This window comes from Arvicanthis niloticus, chromosome 5, assembly GCF_011762505.2.
Source record: "Arvicanthis niloticus isolate mArvNil1 chromosome 5, mArvNil1.pat.X, whole genome shotgun sequence".
NCBI lineage: Eukaryota > Metazoa > Chordata > Mammalia > Rodentia > Muridae > Arvicanthis > Arvicanthis niloticus.
The window spans coordinates 60,737,552-60,745,239 of record NC_047662.1 but is presented as its reverse complement, the minus strand read 5'-3'; the positions used below and the strand labels follow the sequence as shown (position 1 = coordinate 60,745,239).

At 41.0% G+C, this 7,688-nt stretch overlaps 1 pseudogene; it reads right to left on the bottom strand.

Moving 5' to 3' along the window:
- Nucleotides 1-3,925: 3,925 nt before the first annotated feature.
- LOC117708732 (60 kDa heat shock protein, mitochondrial pseudogene) lies at nucleotides 3,926-6,041 on the bottom strand (annotated as a pseudogene).
- Between the last annotated feature and the right edge of the window lie 1,647 nt (nucleotides 6,042-7,688).

The window sequence follows — 7,688 nt, the reverse complement described above, 5'->3', positions numbered from 1 at the left end:
GTACCATGTATCTCTCTTACTTCTCTCTTTTTCTTCTTCTACCAGCAAAAGACACTTTAAAGAGACTATGTGATTAGGATACATCCAAGGGGACAATCTCGTTGAAAGGTCAGATGTAGTGTGTAGTATCTACCTTTCTTACTTCACTGAGCTTGGGGTCAGATAGATGGCTCAGCTGTTAAGAGCACAGGCTGATCTTCCAAAGCACTGGCCAGAAGATCTGGAGGACTTCAAGTCCTAGCACCTACAAGGCAGATCCCATCTGTTTGTAACTCCAGGCCCAGGCGGATCAGATGCCTTATTCTGGCCTCCACAGTCACCAGGAATACATGTGTTGCACTGACTTGCATACATGTAACCAAAACATTTATACACAGAAAATAATAAATACTTCACTGGGTCTATCTTTAAATTTAAATGTAACAATATACCATATATTCAATTCATTTACAGAGACATATCTTTTGGGGACTACAAAATTTCACACACCAGAGGATGCTGAAAGAATAGTAAAATCTAAATTACTGTTTTTACAATGAATGTATGTTTATTGGTTGAAATAACATTGGATTAAAAAAAATCAACTTTCTTCTCCACTTGTTTTGTTGAGTCAAAAATAAAAATAGAGTTTCCTTAAAAAGATCCTGAACATCCATGAGGGAGGAAACCCATGCATGGCAGTGGGGCCAGGACACAAGCTAAGACAGACACATCACCTCTGTGTTTCCACTTTACTGCTCCTTGTTCCACACCACTCAGCCCTTCCTGGAAGAGCTGTCAGAACAGGATATAATTTGCTGATATTCTTCTAGTAGAGAGGAAGGTTGCATAATTAAACCTTTACCATCTGAACTTAATGGAACATGAAGCACAGCCACAGGATTAAAGGGAGGGCAACTGATGGGGAGAACAGATGGGAAGGAAGAGGAAGTCGATCCCATTAGCACATGGAATGGTAGCCTGTGTAGTTTCTGCATGACTGATGGCCTGCAGGAAATGTCATTTACTGTGGCTTGGGATGGGATGAAGGGCATCTCAACTATTATACTTCTGGGTAAATAAACACTGGAAAGAAAGGATACAAAAAACCATCTGAACATATATACTAATCAAAGTATCAGTGTTGTCCCACCCCAAGGGAATATTTTCATTTTCTAAAAAAGCTTTGGAGTGAATATAGCATTAGATATGAAAAAATAACTTTAGATATTGATTACTGCCACCTCCATCGCCCCACTAACAGCCATTTCTGACATGAGGGAAATTTATCATAAGAGAAATTTATCATAAGGGAAATTTATCATAAGAGGATTTTGACCTAAGTATGAGGGGAAATTTATTATAAATTTATAAATTATTAAATTTATTATTAATAAATTTATTATAAATGTATAATAAATTTATTATAAAATTATAATAAATTTCCCTCATACTTAGGTCAAAATCCTCTTAACATCACCCATGACATATTCTTCTTTAGTCTCAGACCAATTATCGTAAATGTATTAAATAGTCTAATCTTGGTGTGCCTTAAATATATTCCTGCAGGACTGAGATGGCAGGAAAGAAAATAAAAAGATAGTAATATTTAAATTCCAAGGAAGTTTGGCAATGATGACTGAAGTCCTTAAAGCAAAATGATACATCATCAGGGTACACACACACACACACACACACACACACACCCCAGACTGCTGGGGAAACAATGAACCCTGCAGGAAAATGTGCCCTATTTACCTTAGATATGAAATATATTGATGTGGATTCTAAACCTCTAATTTTCAATGTCCAGCAAATGGTGATTATTAGTTCCAGACTGTAGAAATACAGTGAAGAAATGATCTCATTAGGATGCATCAGAGCTTGTGATTTTCTAATGGATGAATTGGACACTAACTATTCTGAGTCACAAGGATTCTTTTTCCCTGGCAGCTTGGAGCTAAGCTAGAAGATTTATATTAATTGCCTGTGACTTATTTGGGTTGGTTCCTGCTAGTCCATTTAAGGGGAGGGATGTGGAGAACACATTCCTTAGGATGGCCACAGATTGTCCAGATGAGAAGAACTCTGAAACGTTTATGCAACCATATCTAAGAGCTAGAATGGTCCTGGAATCCTGGATCATATGGTCACTCTCTGGTCTCTTATCTTGAGAGTAGAAAGACTTACACTGCTTTTTGTTGTTTTACATCTAGCACACTGACAGGAAAACAAGAACAATAAAAACAACAGTCAAAACAACAGTAATTTAAAAGGGAGAATGGTGTGAAGAGAACTTTTAGCTATTCTCCCTCAAAACCTCCCACCCATGTCTCCCTGAGTTTATTTTTTATTTTTTTGGTTATTTTAATTATTTACATTTCAGATGCCACCTCCTTTCCCCATTTTCTTTTCCTAGAAACCCCCTATCCCACCCCCTCCTCCTTTTTGCTTTTATACCAATTTAATTACATGCAAGTATTAAGGTTAGTTCTAGATTGAGGAACTAGCAATACAATAGATGCAAATAGTCAAGGAACAAGCGAGACAGTAAACACAAATAGTCAAAGAACAAACAAGGCAATAAACAAGATTTTGTCCCGAGTCTTCTCTTTGTGGTGAGGACAAGGGCAAGTGAGAGCAGGGAGGGGCTGCACTCCTCAAGGTCCCTCCAGAGTCATTTCTAGATGGTTATCATTATGCCACATGCACTTGGAATTCCTGGTGATTTTCCAAGATAAACAGGGCACATCTTCCTGGAGGGCCCATTTATTTCTCCAACAGTCTGAAACGAAAATTCTTGTAAATGAAATCGAACCAAGATGCTTCATGCAGTGGAATGCAAAATTTGTTGAAACTTTAAAAATAAAACACAAGGCTTCAGAGATCCAGGCAGTTTAGATTCCTCTTCACATTCCCTGCTGAGTGCCTTTCACTTTTCAGTTATGCCTTATTACAGAAAGTGCAAAGGATTATCCCAGGCATTCGAGTGCATATGATACTCTCTTAACCTTTTGGTCTGTTTCTAAAACTAGACTAGTTAGTACAGGAGAGTTTCCTGTTCTTACTGTTTTATGGCTATCTAAACGTATCACAAAACCTGATAATTCTATGAGAACGCTCGATGCAGTGTGAGACCAAAGACGATCAGAGTTCCTCAAAAGGAAGAGCTTCATGTAGGTGTGGCTAGCGTGGACCGCTTCTTGGACCCTTTATTGAGTGCCTGCTATGGAGTAGATGTTGTTTTGGAAATGTGATGTAGTAGTGAATAGAAAATTTCCTCTGGGTCACTAGGAGATGGAAGGGGAAAGAGGGTTAGAAAGGATGAATGTGAACGTCATGTATTCTTCTATTTCTTCTTTTTGAGATAGCGTTTTACTAGCTCTGGCTAGCCTGGAACTCACTATGTAGGCCAGGCTAACCTCCAACTCACAGAGATCCATCTGTTTTTACCTCCAGAATTCTAGGCTTAAAGGCATGTACCATCATGCCTAGAACAATGCATTTTTTTCTTTTCATTATTTTTTCATTTATTTGTGTATGTATGTGTGTATGTATGTATGTATGTATGTATGTGTATATGTATGTATTCATTCATTTACTTTACATCCTTTTTTTTTCCAGCATTGACCGCACAAGTCCCTTCCCCTACCCCCTTCTCCTCTGAGAAGGAAGAGGCTCCCCTGGGTACCAACTCACCTTGACACATCAAGTCATTGCAGGAGGTGGCTACTTCAGGCTCCATATTCCTACTGCTAGGAGTCTCATCTAGAGTCACTCCCATAGACTTTCCCATCCCAGGTCTCTGGCATGTCCTAGAGATTTGCAGCTCCCCATCCCCACCCCATCCCTCCCCCCACCTGCCTTGAGCTTCCTGTCACTGTTCATAGATAAGCATTATTCTGGAAGTTAGAACATGTTGCCTCCCACACAACCCCTCCCATTCCATCCATTGCACCCATTTCAGAGTCATTCTCTTCTTTGGGAATTTCTGACCCGATACAGCTTTATCTGTAGATAGGAAGGAGGCAGCCCCAGCAGCATCCAGTAAAGCAGCTCTTACAGTCTTTGTTGGATCAATGATCGACTCCTACCATGGTCAAAAAAAATCTCTGACTATAGCATCATAACCAACCTCTGAGGAACTCTGTAGCCATCAAAGATCCTTTACCACCTGCATTCTTAGCATAGTCATTGCAGGAATTTTGAGTGCTCTTTTCATAATTTCCATACCTATTTTATGATCTCCATTAGCTGACTTTAACATATCCAAGACCGGGGCTAGAGAGATGGCTCAGTGGTTAAGAGCACTGATTGCTCTTCCAGAGGTCCTGAGTTCAATTCCCAGCAACCACATGGTGGCTCACAACCATGTGTAATGGGATCTGATGCACTCTTCTGGTGTGTGTCTGAAGACAGCTACAGTGAATCATATAAATAAAAATAAATAAATCTTAAAAAAAAAATAAATTCAAGACCGGAATGCACCAAAGCAGAGCGCAGCCTTCTCTGAGAACAATGCTTTCTTCAACAGCTGCTTCTGCAGCACTGAGAGCAGCATTCGCTCTGGCTTTCTTCTCATTCACGTCACACCACTTGTCCCTCCAAGCTTCAGCACAGCTCCTACATCTGCAAGTTCAGCAAGTCGCTCGTTCAGCCTTTCCTTTTCATGTTCACTGGTTGCGATGTCTAGCTGCTCGTATTTCTTGAATATGTTTTTTCAGTTTGTGCTTTGTCACCTTTTCCTTTAAAAAACGTGGCGCCTTCTTTCTTAACAGTGATATATCCAACTTTTCCTAAGTCGTGAGCTTGAACATCTTCAAGATTTAGATTCAACCCCTTTTCTCCAAATATCGAACCATCAGTAGCAATAGCCATATATTTTAAGTTGGTTCTTCCTATTGTTTCTAAACCCTGAAGCTCTGACTGCTACAATCCGAAGACCAACTTTTACCTTGTTCAAAACCAGTGTGCTTAGAGTTTCTCCATCAACATCGTCAACAATGAAGACGAAGGGCTTCTGATGAACATTGGCAATGTCAAGAGCAGGTACAATGGCCTGGACACTAGACATTTTCTTTTCACTCAACAGAACATAGGCGTCTATGAATTCACAATTTTGACCTTTTGATGTACTAATAAAATATAGGGAAATCTATCCGCTATGAAACTTCATTGTAATAACTTCTAATTCATCATTCAGGGTTTTTTCCAGCCTTCACTGTGATGACACCCTCTCTTCCAACCTTTTTCATTGCATCAGAAATGATGTTTCTGATATCATTGTCTCCATTTGCAGAAATAATAGCAACCTGAGCAGCTTCTTCCAGGGTTGTCACGGGTTTAGATTTTTTTTTTTTTTAGCTCAGCAATTATAGCATTAACAGCCAACATCACACCTCTCTGGACTTATGTGGATTAGCCCCCTTGCTGATCTTCTCAAAGTCCTCTTTGGCAATAGACCATACCATGCCAGAACATGGTGGTGCCATCTCTAGCCTCCTTCTTTGTGTTATTGGCAACGTTCTGAACAAGTTTACCTCCCATGATTTTGCATTTATCCTTTAAATCAGTTGGCTTTGCAACAGTGACCTCCATCCTTTGTAACTTTGAGACTTCCCCAACTATGTTCAATAATCACTGTTCTTCCCTTTAGCCCCATTGTAACACAGTTAGAGCATCAACTTAAAGGTCTACATTTTGAAACATTAAGGCTTCAGCATCCATACCTTTGGCATAGGCCCAATGAGAGGAAGAGCCAGGTGCCCAGGACACTGGTCTTATCTTGCAAAGGACTGTGGGTAGTCGAAGCATTTCTGAGAGGCGGTGGTGGGAGCACACACATCAAGGCAGGCTGTCAGCCGCCAGTGAGGACTACATTTGATCTTTGTATGTTAGAAGTTGAACCTCATGCATGCTAAGCACATATAGAGCTCAAGTTTCACTGGTGTTATATATTATGACATTCTGCTCATTTATAATACAATCCAGTTTAGTCTAAAACCTAGGGAAGTATTCGCAGAGCTTGAACAGCCTGTTACAATGGCATTTAAGCAGACACAAAGTTAAGTATACCAGCACAGTGTTCCTTTGATGTGGGAATTGAAAGTGGGGTAGGAGACTTCATCTGGAAAATGAAGACTAAATTCTTGGTACCATGAGAAAAGAAGTAAAATAGGGAAGACAAAAATGGAAATTGCTCACCCATTTGCAAGTTACAGGAAGAGGCAGGTTACAGTTCATAGCACCTTGAACCTCGGGGATGATTGGTCTTAGTGAATGAACCACACAAATAGGAAAAAACCCCAAAAGCCAGGGAGTGACTCAGCTCTAGCTCCTGCTGCTTCTGTGCCTGGCATGACCTCTGCTGTTGTCCTCAGACCTTACTTCCCTCCTCCTCTGTCATTGTGGAGAAACAGGAAGGAATGTTTATTAACAAGGCTGGCTGGAGTCACACCCAAAGCAATATCAGAGTTTTACCTCTCCTGGGCCTGGGAAGAGGTTCAAAGATCAAGGGCAGCTCCTGGTTAGTATGAGGCAAGAACAGACCTCAGAGAACATACTGCTTTTTTTTTTTTTTTTTTTTTAGCCTTGACAGAAGGTCTGCTGGGTGTGATCTCATCTATTCCTTCTGGCCATCCTGAGGCTTGTAACAGATCACCAGAACCATAATCCCCAAGGAGCTTTGCTCAAGATGATGGAAGAGAAATGGTTGGATCCTGATGTCACTCTCAGGGTTGTGCCTCCGTGGTAGATGTCTGTAACAGCAGAGTTAGCTGCCCAAGTGGGATCCTCAGCTCCTTTATGAACAGCCTTTCCCATTTTATCTTCCAGTCCAATCATGTACTCATATCTTACCAGCTCTGGTAATGGGTCACACCTTATGTGCTTGAGAGGTGAGGGGAGAAGGAAGAGCAGACAGGTAAAGAGAGAAGGGGACAGGAGAGAGGGGGAGGGAGGTAGGGAGACAGACAGAGAGAGAGAGAGAGAGAGAGAGAGAGAGAACAAAAAAGAAAGAAACAGAGAGAGAAGAAGACAGGGACAGGGACACAGAGACAGACAGAAATAGAAACAAAGAGAAGGGAACAGAGCGAGACAGAGACAGATAGTGAGCAAGGGAGATTTCTTTTTAAGTATTTTTGGTATGTTCCTTGCCTTGCCCAATAGGGAGGAGGGATAAAAAATATTATTGCGATGAAGGGTATAAACCAGCCCAACGGGTGCCACCCTGTGTGAAAATCTCAGAGATGCCAAGAAGCCACTTGAGACAGTAAGGCTCCTGCTGTTCTGTTCTCATTCCTTATCAGTCCTTGGCTTGCAGAGGAAGAATGCTCAGGAAGAAGAAAGAACTTGATGGCTTTAAGAGGAGGGCAGATTTGTGAACTGCAGCCCCTGAAATAAATTGGTCAGAGTCCTTGCTTAGGCTGTTTTTCCACCTTTCCCTCTTAATAGCTACACACGTCACAGTCAGACCCTTGTATCAGAACAGTGAAATTTGATCCCCTAAACCCATGCGTTAGGTCAGTACAGTTCCACCTGTGTGGTCCAAGATCTAACAGCAAGCAGCTGTCCTTGAAATTAACCCATGCAGTCACCAGTCCTTGTGTCTATTTTCATCACAACAGCTGATTAATATAGAACTGCTTAAATGGGTCAGGGAATCCATGAAAAGGATTTGTTTAAACAATTTTCATTTATTGGCACTTACC